An 18,454-nucleotide genomic window follows, 5' to 3' on the forward strand; every position below is an offset into this window, starting at 1 on the left:
GTTTAACCCAGAATTGGCATTTGAAAGGATTCAAGGAGATGCGATATAATCTACACCTTTCAAATATTTTTCGTAAACACATCAAGTGCTCGTCCCACGAGGAATGAACACAAAGATCATCTAAGAAAGCTTCACAGAAGTCCCTTAGATATTCCTTAAAGGCCGTGTTTATCAATCATTGGAATGTTGTAGGTGCATTGGTCAAGCCAAAGGCCATGACGCGAAAGGCAAACACTCCAAACTCCGTGATAAATGCTGTTTTAGCTTGGTCCTCGACTGCAATTGTGATCTGATTGTAACCCGAGTACCCATCTAAAAAGCTATATGCCTCCTTGCCTGCCACTCTTTCAAGCACATGTTCAGAATATGGCAAGGGGTAATGATCCCTTCTGGTGGCTGCATTAACCTTTTTGAGATCAACGCACACTCTGAGTTTCCCATTCTTCTTTGGTACAATGACTATCGGAGAAACCCATTCTGAGTGCTCAATAGGGTATATGAATCCACATTTTACAAGCTTTTCAATTTCCTCTTGTATAATCTTTGCATACTTAGGATTCATTGGGTAGGGACGTTGCTGGACTGGTTTAGCAGTGCTAATCATTGGGATCGTGTGTTGCACCACCCCGAGGGTGGAACACCCTTCATATCATGATATGTCCAGGCAAATATGTCCTTGAATTCTTTAAGAAGCTTCGTAAGTGCAGCTTCTTCCGCCTTGGTGAGGTCTTGAGCAATAAAAACTGGTTTAGACTCCTCACCCGGATCTGCTAAGTCTATCTCCTTAACTACCGCGGGGCCATCGTAGACACCGCTACTCCCATTGGTAGGCGTTCGTTGGGCTTTTGTGTAGACTACTTTACGTTCCCCTGTGGTGAATGATTTGAAATGCTTGGGTGCGGGGTGTAAGTCTACTGGTTCTTGTTGTGCCAGGCTTTTTTCTTTCAATTCCGCTTCCTTTTGTTGTTGAGCCAACTCTTGGTTTTGCCGCCTTCTTGCAGTACGACTTAGTTTCGGCTTTTCTTTGATTTCTAATTGGGCGACGTCATGAGGTTGCGGAATACACCACATGACACTTTGGAGGTATTGTCCCCAATTATCCGCTATCTTCCGATGAGCATCAATGGCTCCTATATAACTAAGCCATTCTGCAGTGGATCTCTCCTTATTTATTGCAGTTCGTACATTAGCTCGATAGCGTTGGCGCTTATGTCTCGTTTTCTTCTTACCAAGTTTTTGATTTTTGTTTCTATCCGATTCGGACTCACTTGGTCGATCTTCACTTTCAGATGAACTACAGGAGGCCCATGTCCTAGGCCTTGAGCACCTTGCTTCCACATTTGGGTGAATATTTGATTCATTTTTCCCATCAGGCTCAGGGTCAGTTTCTTCTTGAGATTCATACTCAGAGTTGCATTGGTCAGAGTCTTCGCTACTTTCAGTGTCGGTGGAGTTGGCTACTTTCTCGCCATCAGGGGTCAAGTGCATAACACCTATCATGTTTATTAGCACTAACGGTGGCATATCTTGCCCCTCAGGTGTTACCCAACTTGTACCTCTATTTTCCCATGTGTCTATGGTTGCCGCTAGGTGTACCCAATCCACGTTATCCGACTCAGTCATACCCGGTAGGACATCCATATAAGGAGAATCTTTCCCATCATCAGTCTCTTTTTTGCATGTATAGCAATACCTTAATGGGGCAGAGTGAACAGTGGTATCCGATCAATTATCGATGATAACCTGGATGCGCGCGACCATTCTCAAGATCAACTCGAATGACAGAGTCCTGGAATTGTAGGTAGACATGGTTTTTCGACCAGTCATGCACCATTTGTGCTTCCCTCATGAAAGGACGTCCTAAGATCATTTGATATGACATAGGATGCTTGGAGAAATCCATTACAATGAAGGTATGTTTTACCTTGTATCCCAGGACCTTGATCTTAAGGTCCCTTAACATTCCAATAGGTTTAGCTATGGTTCCGTTTGCCATCTTAACCACTATGTTTGTGACTTCGAGGTGAGGTCTTCCCATAGATTCCCAACAGTTTTTAGTCACAATGCTCACTCCAGCACCACCATCAAGGATTCCCTTTAGAGTTAATCCCTTGGTAGTAATGGGGAGGGTGGCATTAGATTCGTCCCCTTCAAAGTACTGTCCCAACTTGTTCACAGGTATTTCCACGACCGAGTCTTCATCTAGGTTGGGTTGTAGATCCCAATGTTTCCCTTCATCTTGAAGCGTGTCGGGTCTATCCATATTTGCAAATTGTGGTAGCCCCGCCTTTAGTTCTCCATTGAGAAATGCTCGAAGAGCTAAGAATAGCTCAGGATCTCCATATAATTTGGATATGATCGTGGTTCTGATCTCAGAGGACATGAAATCCATTAGCTTAGACACATTCAACAGTACTTTTCGAGACATCGCCCCTTGACTAGGGACTGGTGAAGATGGAATCACTTCCTCTTCGATGGGGTCAGGCATTCCCTCACTAAACATTCTTTCCAGTAAGAAGGGTGTTTGCCCACTTCCGGATGTCCTATCCTCACTTTCTTCCCGAATGATACTCGGTATAGCTAACGGTTTATGGTTCCGGTGAGGCTGAACTTGCGTAGGAAACACTGTGTCTGGAATTTTGATTTTTCTCGGGTTTGGCTCCAGTTCTCGTTGTGTTTCTTCCACCAAACCCCTTAAATGTTGCACTTGTTCAATCTCCTCAACTGGGTTTGGGTAAGTTCCAATATTTTTCTTAAGGGTTTTTGGCCCACGTGGCTTGTCTTGGGGAGTCTCAGTCAGTTTGGGTGGTCGAGAGGGCATTAACTGACTTGGTTGTGGGGCCGAGGAAGTTTCCTTCTGTTTCCCCTTATTTATGTATTCGCTTGATTCGTTGAGCCCCCGAGTGGGTTCCTCTCTTAAGGTAGTGGCTTTGGTCCCCATGGTTTCTATTGAATTAGAATCATCCTCAGGATCATTCATATACACGGGGTCGTCTCCTGTCCCTATGTTGGTCTTTGAACTGGGCTTGGAGCTCGTGGCATTAAGCGATCTCTTCCGCCGTGTTTTCTTTTTCTTTGCCTGAGTGATTGATGCAGTATCCCTCTCTTCAAGAATGTAGTTTTGATTTTGAAGCATTGACCGTGTAACTACATTCGCGGGTACAACAGGTGTGGTTCCTCGTGCTTGGTTGGTGACCTCAACCAAATTCAATGGCGTAATCTTGGGTGCATTAGGATTATGTGGACATTGAGCAATCAAATGGTCTATGCCACAACGATTACATGTAAGTACCAGCATTCCCGATGTGCTCCCTTGATTTGGTTGCATTTGAGTAGCGATCTTCTGTAGCCTATTAGGGCACTCCGCTACACGATGCGGTCCACCACACTCGTAGCATTGAAGAGGTGGTCTCCTTGCCATGGTATTAAGGTTTTGCCCTCTTGTGGCGAGAGCAGCCGCTTGATATACAGGCTTGACTTGCCCGAGATGATCCTCCATGTAGTACTGGGGAATCATTTCAAATGTATCAATCCCGTATGGAGCAGTGGGGTCTATCTCCTCTTCATAATCCCCACACGCACTATGTGACTCACAACCCATTTGGTTTATAGGAGTAATCCTTGGATGTGGAGGTTGTGGTCCTAGCACTGGCGGTGGTAACGGCACAGACTGGACTACATTCGGATTCCTTGGAACTATGTGCTGTGATGGTTGCTCGACAGGTTGTGCAGGCATTAGCGCGGGTGCTTGAGGTGCGTTTGACCAAGCTAGTGGTGCCTGGTTTGCCAACATTCGCTTAAGTGTTAGGCAATCTTTAGATTGATGGCCATACTTACCACATGCATTGCAATTCCCATTGAATTTGACTCTGAATGTGGGACATTCACTCGTGCTATGTGGTCCTAAGCACACCGAACACCATTGTTGCTCTCTCCTTGGGTACATATGGCTATTCTGAGGAGCTCGATTACCCCTAAAGTATTCTTGGAGAGCCTTAGTAAGGTCGGTCACAGACATTTCAGATATCTTGGGCTCCTTTGCAATAGGTTTTACCGTCATTGGCTCGTGCCCAGATACTTGCGAACTAACGGATTTTGTCTCCGAAGACACCTTTTTACCTGCAATCATCAAGTTGTCTTCTAACTGGATTGCATTGGCAGTGACTGCTTCCCACGTTGTAAGACCTCTAATGACTAGGCCATTGTAAATGTCCTCGTGGCGCAATCCTCGGATGAATCTATCGAGGAGTTGGTTATTATTGAAGCGTTCATCGGGAGTGCAGCGAGAATTTAGATGCTTCAATCGACTTATAAAGTCTCTCACTGACTCCCCTTCCTCCCGTTCAGCTTTTTGGAGTTGAGATGCTACTCCCCAAAGCACACCCTCACGTATGTATTCCTTCAAGAACAGTCTCTTGAGAGTGGGGTAGTGAGTGCGCTCTTCAACAACCCTTAAGGTTCGATACCAATCTCCAGCCTTCCCACTCAAGGTTAAGCCTAAGGCTTTACACTTATGCAGCTCATTGTGCTCTTCCAAGGAATCACACACGTGTTCAAAGACTTCAATGTGCTTCCTAACATCCTCGTTACCACTGAAGTTTTGAGTGAGCTTAGCCACTTGTACTGCCTTGCTTCTAGGTTCTCTCTCAGGCATGCCCCGCATGTTTTCTGCAATGGATCATCCGATCGTCTGAGCAAATGCTGCGAGATCACCTAAGTGAGCAGGCATAGTTGGTGGAGGCACTTCTGGGATAGCCTGGCTGATAGGAGTTGGCGTTGGTCTGAGTAGGTTGGCAAATGACGTAGGATATGATATGTGGCTAGGCCTAGCTCCTCTTGGATAAGGGTGGTGATAAGGCGGTCTTGGAGCATACGCCATTGGCATACTAGGAGGCGTAGGAGCTACCTGAGCATGAGTAGCGATAGGTACATAGGGTCGATAGGCACTGGCACGCACTGTTGTAGGTACTGTTCCACTAGGTAGCGGTGTCGTACTAACTACAGCGGTAACAGGTGCACTTTCAGCTATGCTCATCATTGGGGTAGGCATTGCGGATTCCCTAATGGAAAGTTGAGCCAAGGTTGGAAAGCTAAAGTTACTACTCGTGGGCTCAACCTGCATTGAGACTCCAGGCGAAACAACATATGAAGGGTCTATGGGACTCACCGAGGGAGTCTCCAATTGTGATAGGGTTGGTTGTTTGGCCTTGCCCGTATCCAAAAACCTCATAGGGCCAGTGGAAACTAGGTCCACTCCCCTATTTTGCCTCTCAATCTGGATAATTCTATGAATAACATCACATATCATGTGTTGTTGCTCCTTTAGATTAGTGGCGCTAGATGTAGATCGTAGGACTTCTAACCAACCTACATAGTATGTGTAACCTGTGTATAGGTCAGTTAGAGTCTCTGTGTGTAGATCATATTCCCAATTTTCATTGAGAAATATCCCATCTAGACTTGGTGTGCCAAATGGTTCTCTTGAAGTGGACGCAATGTCACTTCTTATGGGTTGGCTTCTAGGGACCTCTACTTTAGGAAGAGCATTGGAATGTGGTAGCTCAGTAGGGCCCTCATTAAACGAAGTGGGTAGAATATCCACATGGACACTCTTTGGGAGGGTAGGGTCTATATAAGATGTGAATGGCGAATCTACTACCCCTCCTTCCTCATTTACTTCGCTTGTAGCATGTTCAGAGCGTGTAGCTCTACTAAAGGTCTCTATTAGACGACTAAACATGCTAGATTCGGGTTGTGGGGCCCACACTGGCATGTTTTGGCTTGTCTCCTCAGGGTTCTTGGTAGGGTGCCCTTCCATGGCTTCTGAGTCAGAGGACGAGTCACTATCCACTATTCATGGATCTTGGGTTGCACTCCCTTGGGTTCCAGCCGAAGGCCAAGATGCCAACGTGGAGGGATGGTGTGAGCCTGCGTAAACTGAAACGCTTTCTAGTGGCTTAGGCTCTAGTACCCGACCAGAACGTAGATGCATGTGACGTGGGTACCCTACGTGCGTTGGTAACTACCCTTGAAACTCACACAAGTGGTTTCTTAGGTGTTTCGCACCCCGTTTTTACTTGTTTTTGTGTTGTTTTTAACCCGTTTTTGACCCCCTTACTTACGGTCGAACTTGGACTAGGGCGTATGATAGCTCGAAACGAGCGTATCGTTCAAAGGATCCTAGTGTGCTTTACAGCACCGTGTTCGCCTATCTAGAGCTCATGTAGTCCTCAAAACAGTCCGTTTCCCGGCAAAAGCCTATTTGCTTGTGGAGGAAAGGGTGAGGGCTTTATCCCACATACTCACTTTACTCGTTGGGGAGTGGGCTACATATAGGGCACAACTTCCCATAAGCTCTCACTTGAGAGAAAGCTATGGAGGCTCACTCTCCTATATATATATATCAAAAGACCGAGACCGAGGCCGGGGTCGTGGGTCGTGGGTCGTGGGTCAATTGGGGGTTTTTTCTTTTCAAATTTTTTTTCCAATTGAAAAATCTTTCCTCTTCACATGTTTGGTTTCTTCTTTAGAAATAAAATTTAATTTTTGATTTTTAATTTTTTTAAATTTTTGTTTTCTGTTTTTTTTTTGAGATAAGTTTTCTAGGGTTCCTTTACGGTTCAGCCTTTAGCCTTGGCCGCGGCGCAGTTCGCACACAGCACAGATCTGGGGATTTAGAAATCCCTCTCACACGCAGAAACCAGATAACAGAATACACGCCCACACGCGGAGCGAAAATATAACAAAAGAAATAGAAATGCAGCAGACAGATTGCAGAAACAGATTGCAAAACACAGAAACACCTTAACAACAAACACACAGTCGCTTTCCTACAGTGTAGATTAAACTTCACGCAGTAGCCGAGCTGCAAACTGGAGCTTGGTGCAGGGCAACTCCCCGGCAGCGGTGCCAAAAATGTGCGCTTTTGCCGCACAGGTCGTAGCTGGGGACTTACTGAACACCGTATGCGAGCCACGAATGGCTGCAAGCATACAACCAGGAAGGCAAGCTCAAAACAGAATGCAAAAGGTGTGTCACTCACCGCTTAACTGCCGCCTTGAAGGATTCCCGCGCCGCAGCCGTGAAGGAGGAGCCGCCGTCGCGCCGCTCTACCGCCTCTCCGCCGCCGCCGCCGTGCCGCTACACAGTGCTCGATCGCTCGATCACTCTCTCTCTCTCCTATATATATATATCAAAAGACCGAGACCGAGGCCGGGGCCGGGGCCGGGGTCGTGGGTCATGGTTCGTGGGTCAATTGGGGGTTTTTTCTTTTCAAAATTTTTTTCCAATTGAAAAATCTTTCCTCTTCACATGTTTGGTTTCTTCTTTAGAAATAAAATTTAATTTTTGATTTTTAATTTTTTTAAATTTTTGTTTTCTGTTTTTTTTTGAGATAAGTTTTCTAGGGTTCCTTTACGGTTCAGCCTTTAGCCTTGGCCGCGGCGCAGTTCGCACACAGCACAGATCTGGGGATTCAAAAATCCCTCTCACACGCAGAAACCAGATAACAGAATGCACGCCCACACGCGGAGCAAAAATATAACAAAAGAAACAGAAATGCAGCAGACAGATTGCAGAAACAGATTGCAAAACACAGAAACACCTTAACAACAAACACACAGTCGCTTTCCTACAGTGTAGATTAAACTTCACGCAGCAGCCGAGCTGCAAACTGGAGCTTGGTGCAGGGCAATTTGGTGCAGGGCAACTCCCCGGCAGCGGCGCCAAAAATGTGCGCTTTTGCCGCACAGGTCGTAGCTGGGGACTTGCCGAACACCGTATGCGAGCCACGAATGGCTGCAAGCATACAACCAGGAAGGCAAGCTCAAAACAGAATGCAAAAGGTGTGTCACTCACCGCTTAACTGCCGCCTTGAAGGATTCCCGCGCCGCAGCCGTGAAGGAGGAGCCACCGTCGCGCCGCTCTACCGCCTCTCCGCCGCCGCCGCCGTGCCGCTACACAGTGCTCGATCGCTCGATCACTCTCTCTCTCTCTCTCACACACACACACACGCAGGAGAAGGAAACCAAAGAGATAAGGCAAGAGCACTCTTGTATTCACAACACATGAGAATGAGGATTTTAGGGTTACATTTGACTCTTATAGGTGACTTGGCCGTTCACACTTGGGCGCCCATACATGGCCGGCCGACCCTAACCCTTATCCTACTGATATTCAAGGTGCGCCTCTCATTGGCGATCACCCAATCCCTTTATCCTTAACATATGGTACCGACAAGCCCGGCCCATGACTCAGAATATTTAAATTAATGACGTAAAACATAGTATGTCTCAATGTCCGTCATGGGTTAACACTTGCTCACAATGTGACCCAAATATTCCACCTCATGTGCCATGAAGGTACATTTTGTCTCCTTAACATACAACTTGTTTTGCCTCAAGACCTCCAAAACCTCTTTCACGTGCTTCAAATGCACTTCCTCATCTTTGCTATAGATAAGTATGTCGTCGAAAAAGACCAATACAAACTTGTAGAGGAAAGGTTGAAGCACTTTGTTCATCAATGCTTGAAAAGTTGCCGGTGCATTGCATAATCCAAACGGCATAACCATGAATTGGTAAAGACCCCTTTCTGTACGAAATGCTGTTTTGAACTCATCACCACTTTTCATCCTTATTTGATGGTATCCGGAACGCAAATCAATCTTTGAAAAGCATGTGGCACCCTTCAACTCATCCAAAAGATCATCCACCCTTGGTATTGGAAATCGATTTTTGATGGTGATCTTATTCAAATCACGGTAATCAATGCACATGCGAAAAGTACCATCCTTTTTCTTCACAAGTAGCACCGGAGAAGCAAAAGGAGATTGACTTGGTTCAACCCATCCCATGTCAATGAGTTCTTTGACTTGCTTTGCCACCTCTTCCTTTTCAACCTTTGACAAACGATAGGGAGGCTTGTTGATTGGTTTGGCATTTGGTTCCAAATCAATAGCGTGATCAACACTCCTCTTTGGCGGCATTGATTTTGGCATGGTAAACACATCTTCATAATCCTTGAGTAGCTTAACCATGTCCACATTTTCGATGCAATCCTTTTTGCTATTATCTTCCTCTTTGCAAAGCTGTAGTACATAAACATAGCCCTCTTTCTTGAACTCTTTCTTCATTTGAGTAGCATTGATCATGAAGAGCTTGGACCCTTGCATTCCATTCAATGTAATAGCCCCTCCATGATGCACAAAACTCATGAAACTTTTCTGTAAGTTCATGGTAAAAGAGTTCAAAGTGGACAGCCAATCACATCCAAGTACTATGTCAATTGGTCCCAACTCAATCACCAAAAGATCAACTTTGCAAGAGTAGTTCTTGGACAACTCCAATTCTGTACTTTGACACTTCATATTGCAACCCATTGAATCACCATTGGCCACTTGCACCATGTGCTTGTTTGGTAAAGAAGTTGGTTGCATTTTGAGAGTGTTCAAAGACCTTTTATTGACAAAACTATGCGTGCTTCCAGTATCAATGAGTGCATATGCTGTTCTCCCATTCACCTTGATCTTCAATCTCAATGTGTTGGCACCCTTACTTCCCGCATAAGCATCATGAGAGATTGTACACAAGGTAGTATGTGCACTATTGTTTTCATTCCACACGCATAGAGGCATCCCATCATCCATTTTGTCATGAGCAAACTTTAGTTTCCCACCCGGATCAAAAGGAAACTCGGGATTTTCTTCATCAAAACCATCATCATGAGAACCTCCACCCTCATGAGGATCTCCCCATCCTAAGGCATCATTGCATTCAAGAAATTCCTCCTCCTCATGATTAGCATTGCCCTCAGTGATAATGTAGCTTATGGAAATATCCTTGGATTTGCATACTTTGAAGTGATCCTTGTTCCATTTTTCTCCACATTTGAAACATAGACCTTTGAGCCTCATTTCATGCAAACGGTCCTCCTTGATAACCTTGCTTTTTGAACCCCCATTTGCTGGCTTGGACTCATTGTATGTAGCTTTGCTGGACATAAATGGTGGTTTAAATGGAAGTCTATTAGACCCTCTACCATACACGGTAGGAATTCTTGGAAGATTAGGTCTTGTGTTTGCATGAGAACCCATGTCAGTCCTTGTGATCACTTCCCCTTTGATATTCCCTTTGCTAGCCCACTTTGTCAAGTACTTCTCTTCATGAATTTCTGCAAGCATCATTGCCTTCTTCAAAGTGGCGGGTTCATGAGACTTGACATCACCACCAATAGGAGCTTTCAAGCCCCTTATATACTTGACAACAAGATAATGCTCATCAAAGTCGTCCAAGTATAATAGAAGCTTTAGAAACTTGTGAGAATATTCCTTCACGGTAGTGATTTGCTCTAGCTTGTCCCATTCCACAATGTGATTGTCCCTTTGCATGCGAGAAATAAACACTTCTGCCATGTCATTCTTGAATTCTTCCCAAGTAGTGATGACATAACCATGAGATTGCTTCCTCCTCTACCAAGTGTGAGCAAAACCTTCAAGATGAAGTGAGGCGAAGTAGACTTTGGCAATCTCGCTCCTTGGGCTGATTTCGAAGTAGAGATCCATCTTGTTTGCCCACTCTTCAAAGTCTTCGATAGAATTTGATTCTCCTTTGAACTTATTAAATATGATTTTGTCCTTCACAGCATTGTCAAAATTACCATGCATTCTTGAACCCCTCTGCCGTGCTCTTGGATCATCAAATCCTCTTCCTTCACCCAAGTGTCTATGCATTTGCTCATCTTCCAATTGCCAATCACCTGCATCTTTAAATCCCTTCTGTTCATACCCTCTTCTTGCATCTTGCATAAAGGATGAAGTTCTTGGAATACTGGCATTTGATCTCTCATAAGAAGCATCACCCATAGGTCTCTTGCCCTTGTCCATGTAAGAAGAATGTGGCATCATTTGTCTTACTTTGTTCTCTTCTGGCATAGAAGGCTTTCCATCATGTTTGGCATTATAATGTACACCATCCATTCCATTCATATCGGCTGCTTGATTGAGCTTGAGAGGAGCCAATTCACTAATGGCTTTCTCCAAGTCTTTTAACCCTCTTTGCATCACGTCATCCAGGTATTGGTGTCGCTTGTCGAACCGTTCCATGAGGTGTTCACCAAATTGTTGTTGCCGATTTGTTTGGTTATTTTCAATCCTTTGAAACATACTCTCCATAGCCATTAACATTATGTCCACTGTTAGCGGAGTAGTTCCCAAAGATTGAGGCATTTCCACTGGCTGAGATTCATCTGGAGATGGTGCTTTTATGGTTGAACTTTCTTCATTCCTCGTTGATGAACTCATTGCCATCATTGCTTCCGGTTGTCTTTGATCATTTTCATTCCGGGCTCCCTTGTTTTGACCTCCTCTAGTCATTTCCATGCGCGTAATTGATCCCTCCTTGCAAAGACCACTTACTTGATTTTTTTTTCTCTATTCAAACGGTATCCGATTTGGGTGATCTTTATATCAACGCGAAGCTCTCAAGGAGACGAATAAGAATCCCCAAAAATAGATCTGAAAAAGTCAACAGCCTTTGATCAGTCAACTGTACCGGCGGCGGTTGAAAGTCAACTCTTGATGTTAACCGCTCAATTCTTATCCGATTTGGGTGATCTTTATATCGATGCGAAGCTCTTGACGAGATGAGTAAGGATCCCCAAAAATAGATTTGAAAAAGTCAACAGCCTTTGACCAGGCAACTGTTCTAGCTGAAAGTCAACTCTTGACTTTGACCGCTCAATACTACTCCGATTTGAGTGATCTTTAGCTTGTTTGAAAGAGGTTTTCGGGTAGATTGAAGGGCTTTCAGGACAGATTTGAAAAGCTTTTGAAAAACCCTAGAAATTCAAGGATTTGTCCTGGCTGCAAGTAGGCAAATTTTGCAAAAATTTTTGCCATAGTCTCCCCTCTTTTTGCACCAACTCTCAATCAAATCAAAGCATCTCAATCAAGTATTAAAATCCTTATGCATTTGACCACTGTAAGCAAATCAATCCTCAATCATTTTTCCATCTGAGCATGTGACCTTATGGCATCAATTTTGTCCTTTTGCATAAGAAGTCGATGTAGAGGATTTGCTTGTTTGCTCAAGTCGACGCGAATGAAGTGGTCGATGAAGCGCGTTGATGCTTGCCGATCTCCCGGCCAAGCACTTCTCACCCCTTCACCAAGTTTACATCCACCAAGGTGAAGGTTGAGGCCATTTCTTTACCACCAAGTACCTAATCCTCTTCCTTACCGCGTTACCCGGCACTAACGGCAAGGAAGATTCAAGACATTCTCCCCTTGGCCTCTTCTCCAAATGCCAAGGTACCCTTACTTCATTCTATATTCTAGGAATAAAGTGGGGTACAATCGTGAGTGGAATGTGGTTACAAGCTCAAATGAATGAGTAGAGTTGACTTACAATTGATTTATAGCATGACTCATGCTCATTCATATCATAATACATGGTTCATAGTGCTTCCTTCATCACATCCACTCATGGCAATGTCAATACATTTCCACATACATCAACAACATCCAAGTGTCATGAAGCGGTGGTCTCGGGTCGCGTTCTGGGCGCGAGTTCCCGCTCGGGACTAGAAAATCCAGTACAAAAGTGAAAACAGAGAGCACTTGCTGAATCCTGCACCTCAAGACCTATAGCTCGTCTCGAAGAGGACGACGAGCCGGTCGTTTTGAGTACTAGAACTCTAAAAACGGAGTTCGTATGAGAGAGTTATGACCAAAAACGTGCAACCGGCAATGGAAAACGGTGTCACCAAAAAGCAGGCTTCCAACCCAAAACATTTTATTCAATCCCCCAAATGTGCCAAAAGCTATGTTCAGTTATGCCAATATGCAAGGCATAGCATTGAATGGCTATGTGTAGCATTCAAGCATTCATAATGCATAAAGAGCAGCATGAATGGCCATGATTAAAGTCCAATTTTTGAAAATTAGGGTTTTATGTGTAATAAAACCCTAATTCACTCCATAGCTTGAAAGAATGCTTCAAAATTGTAAGGAAGTGATGGAGCAACTCACCAATGTCACCCGGGAAGCCTTGATGCTTGAATTTGTTGAAGGAGATGAAGATTAGGGTCACTTTGGTGAAAAACGTGGGCAGCTTTGGTAGTGATTTTCAGCCACATTGGGAGCCCCATTGCTCATGGAAAATAGGTGAAATACTTCATAAAACATTGCTAGATACATGAGAGACTCAATGCCCTTTGCTCATGTTGAGATTCCATGGCTAGGGTTTGCAAGAAAGCTCCCAAACAAAAAACGTTTTTGATTAACAACTGCTAATCAAGATTAGAAATTTTTCCCAATTTAGTCCACTCATTAAAAAAAAATAGGTCCATGTGCTCAGATTTGAACCACAAACTCTACCTTAGCCATATCCCCTTCCCCCATGAATCAAATGAAGCAGAAATTTCACGAAATGAGAAGAAGAAAAGAAAAATTAAAAATCATGGATCAAAAGCCATGCTCTGATACCAATGAAAGAAAGTAACAGGGGTGGGTTAGTCCCTCACCAAGGGAGTGGCTCATGAAGGAGTCACCACTTAGCATCTCACGGGAGAAGCTCACCATTGATTCTTGGAACAGATAACATTATCATGAATGAGCCATAATCCCATTTACATTGGTATTTATACTCCACCCAAGAGTTCACACCTACTTACTAGTTGTCCATGGCCTTGGGCCCATAATGCTTTCTTACAACATCCACATTCATACATCCATTTTCACATCCTCTTTCATACATCCACATCCACATACATACATCCATATCCACATTCCACATCTACATCCATACATCCACATCCATACATCCACATTCACATTCACATTCACATCCATATATACATACATCCATATCCACATTCCACATCTACATCCATACATCCACATCCATACATCCACATTCACATTCACATTCACATCCATACATCCATATCCACATTCCACATTCATACATCCATATCCACATTCCACATTCATACATCCACATCCACATTAACGTTCATACATCCATTTTCACATCCTCATTCATACATCCACATTCACATACATCCACATCCATACATCCACATCCACATCCACATCCATACATCCACATCTACATCCATACATCCATTTTCACATCCACATTCATACATCCATTTTCACATCCTCATTCATACATCCACATCCACATACATACATCCATACATCCATATCCACATTCCATATCTATATCCATACATCCACATCCATACCCACATCCATACCCACATCCATACCCACATCCATTTACATGTATCTGATTCCTATCACATCTTATCACATCTATTTATAGAATGTAGGAGAATTCTAATTTTTTGATATAAAGATTCTTTACACATCTAATTAGGCATAAAGACAACTTCAGTAGGAATAACACTTTTCTAAAAATCCTTTTATGCATCTATTTAGGCATAAGTTCAATTTTAAGGAAAATAACACTTTCGAATTAAAAATAAACCTTTTATGCATTTTACTATGCATAAATTCCATTTTAATGAGAATAACACTTTCAAAATAAAAATAAATCTTTTATGCATTTTACTATGCATAAATTTAATTTCAATGAAAATAATACTTTCGAAATAAAAATAAATCTTTTATGCATCTTTCTATGCATAAAATCAATATTGATAAGAATAACTCTTTTTATTTAAAAATAAAATTCTTTATGCATCTTTCTATGCATAAAATCAAAATTGATGAAAATAACTCTTTTGAATTAAAAATAAAATTCTTTATACATCTATTTATGCATAAAATCAAAATTGATGAGAATAACACTTTTCGATTAAAATAAATTCTTTATGCATCTTTCCATGCATAAATCCAATTTAGTAGGAATTACACTTTTAGAATAAAAGAATTTCTCTTATGCATCTAATTTATGCATAAAATCCATTTATGATGAAAATCACACTTTTAATATAAAAAATATCTTTTATGCATACAAATCATTAATGATGGAAATCACTCTTTTAATATAAAAGAATATCTTTTATGCATTTATTTATGCATAAAAATCATTTATGATGAAAATCACACTTTTATAATCAAAATAACAATTTCAATATACTTCCTTCTATGCATGGAATTTAAATCTAAAGAAAGTAACATTTTTTAATAAAATATTTTTAGTATGCATTTTCTTATACCTAGGATGAAAATTAACACTTTAAGAATACATATACGATGGAAATTACTCTTTTAATAAAAAGAATTAAAACTTATTTTTCACAATTTTAGAAAATTTTACCATAACCTCCTTTGTATGGCTGACCATTTTTTAATTTTTAATTCTCTAAAATTAATTGAAAGTTCACCAAGAGTATTTAAATCATTCTAATGTAAACATTTTCTATTTATCAAAGAGAAACATTATGAAAAACTTGATTTTATCTATTAATCATTCATCTAGGATAAAGAATGGTTGGATTTACTAAAGAAGAGAGGGGAATGCCTTTTTTTTTCAATGAGGCATAACATCATAATCATTTTAGAGAAGATAAAAATCACAAAAACCATTAAAATTAAGCATAAATGAAAATTTATGTATTTCCTTACTACCATTCATCAATTAACTTCAATAGCATTAAAAAGCCATTCCAATTAAGCTTCTCAAGCTTGAGAGGGGTTGAGAAGAGAGAAACATTGAGAAATTATAGAAAAGATCAAAATTCACCCTTACCCTTACAAATTGCTTGATTCTTTGATCACGGCAGAGGCCCCCAACCAATCAATTGGTTTGGTGTGTTGATGGAGCCACCAATGGAGATTGAAGAATGAGGGAAGCTCCAATTTCTTCCATTTAGAGAGAATTTTTAAGAATAGTAAAAATTATCATTATTTTAGAATAATTTTGGCATAGTATAATTCTCCTATTTTTTTACAAAGGGCTCAGGTTCTATTTATAGGAGAGGGAGGCTCTAGCCAAGACCAACTGATTTCTAGATTTCTCCAGATTCAGTTTGGTTGAATTTGGATCTAATTTGGTTCCTTTTTTATTCGGTTTGGTTGAATTTGTTTGGTTCCTTTTTGATTCGGTTTGATTCTAGATTTTTCCAGATTCATTTTGGTTGAATTTGGACCTAGTTTGGTTCCTTTTTGATTCGGTTTGATCCAAGAGAGAGGAGAGATAAAAATATCACATTATTTTTGAGTTTAAAACTCATTCAAGTATGTGAAGTAGGCACCTCCTTGAAGGGACTCCCCTTCCTTACACATGTGTCAAAATGGAATCATTATACCCAAAATATCTCATTTTTTTGGTAATACTCATAGTTTTTTACTAATAAACCTTGTACATAGTCAACTCTTCATCTTATGTGAGCATTTACTCATTTTTGGGTATTTTTCTTTTACAAATTAGATTTATCTCCTCCCCACACATGGTTTGATCTTATTGGCCCATAGGAACCTTAATTTAAAATTTTAAAAAAAATCTTGACTCTCAGGATAAGGCCTCTTGAACAGATCATACTTGATTTCTAATGCACCTTCGGAACTTCTGTTTTGGGGGAACTTATTTTAATAAGAAGAGATATTTTTCCATCCAAAAATATTTAAAAACTGAATTACCATTCTCTAGAAGATTTTCTCTCTCTAGGCCAAAACTGGTATTTGACTACAGGGGAAGATACTGGACATCCTGAGAGAATGGGGAGGAATCTTACATAGAGAAGAAAACATGAACACTTCTTGAGGCCATGAAAATAAAAATATTTTTGCATAAATTACAATTTGAGAAAACTCTGTTCTAACTGAAAATAACCTCTTCTTGAGGTCATAGGCTGCAGTGGAGGGAGGGTTCCTTCAAATTAGCGCTAGAGCAATCAGAGAACATGCATGTTGAGGAAAGGCCTTGGACCCCATCGCCTTGGCCATCAATTGACTGCTCGGAATGGATCCTTGTTCCAAGGCCCTTAGGCCTGCCTTAGCAGCTCTATAAATATCACACTTTACCAGCTCCTCATCAGACTACAGTTGCGACTTCGATCGGCTCCCCGGCTTCCATGTATTGTCCCTTTCATCAATGGCTAAATGTGATTGCTTTCTGGGCTGCTTCATGATAGCGGTGGGCTTCTAACCGAAGACAGAGCCTCCAATGAGAGCTAAGAGTAGTTATGCTCTTGGTTCCTGTGGTTAGTGCCAGGGAATAGTGCCAAGTTGGTCGAAGGCCTTGGTATTTGTGCTGTCTCATTGATACCTTCGTTGGCTCTATTTGATGGCTTTATAGAGAGAGATGCTTGCAGGACCTAAGTGTTAGATGCTGATGTGGCTTTTTCTCTCTCAGAGCAAATTCACAGGTGAAAACGCAAAGTGCGTTTTTTGATGAATTGATCATCTTAAATAGGATATCTTAATTCTGGCTGGAGTGCTTAGGAAAGCATAGGAGAAGTATTGGACTCGGTTTAATATTGATATAATGAATTGCCTGACCGTATCGTCGATGGCTATGAAGATATACCTCTTTTTGAGAATATTCAGTTTCTATATTCTCAATAAGGGGACCAAAAGGGGTGGAGTAAATGGCCAACTCGTCAGGCTCATGACCTGAAGAATGCGAGTTCGAACCCTGCCCCTGCACTACATGCTATTAGCAATAAAAAAGCAAACGAAGATTATCGTATAATAATCCATGCTATTATTATCGTATAATAATCCATGCTATTACCATGCACAGTTTTGTAAGAGAAATCGGACCCTTCTGCTTAAACCAATCTGTGCCCATTAAACATGTTTCACGTCTGCATCCATAAAGTAAAGTTCTTATCAGCAACGAGATTCGGCAGGTTCTGCCGAGTGGGCATTCACTACTGGCTTTGACCCCAACGCATCTTACCTAACGAAGGTGTAATTAGTTCTGTCGGAAGCCCCGCCAATCAAAGGGAAAGGGGAAGAGGTTGATGAGTCAAAATCCAGTATCAAAGAGAAGGGGCCGACAAGAAGTCCCGAATCAAAGGGCAGAGGTTGGGCACGCGACGGGACCGGGTTCGACCAGCCTTTTAATTTAACCCAAATCACTATATTTATAATAATTTTGTAAGAGAAAAAAGTAAGAAAAAAGGAAAGGTCAACCGCTTTCAAGATTGTCGATCTCTCGCTCTTGCTTAATGGTCAACCGCTTTCACCGGCAAGAGGTTACGCGGCTGCATCTATTGATGAGTGCAAGCTCGAATTCTGGAAATGGACCTAAAGGCAAGCGTAGCGAAAGGCTTCCCCCAAAGGAAGCCTGAGTGAAGCGATCACCTTTCACTAGGTCATGGTCACTAGGCTACCATTCTATTTACTCAATTTCCCTAGAAAGTAGTGGTTCGAGTCTCTTTTTCCACTTTGCAGAATTGCGTCTTATGGTCACTTGGGCGAAATTGACTAGAGAAACAGTGGGTTTGTGTTGAATTGAAAAAAATTGAGTAAATAGAT

Source organism: Cibotium barometz, chromosome 35, assembly GCF_041138505.1.
Source record: "Cibotium barometz isolate CiBa-2024 chromosome 35, ASM4113850v1, whole genome shotgun sequence".
NCBI classification, from domain to species: domain Eukaryota; kingdom Viridiplantae; phylum Streptophyta; class Polypodiopsida; order Cyatheales; family Cibotiaceae; genus Cibotium; species Cibotium barometz.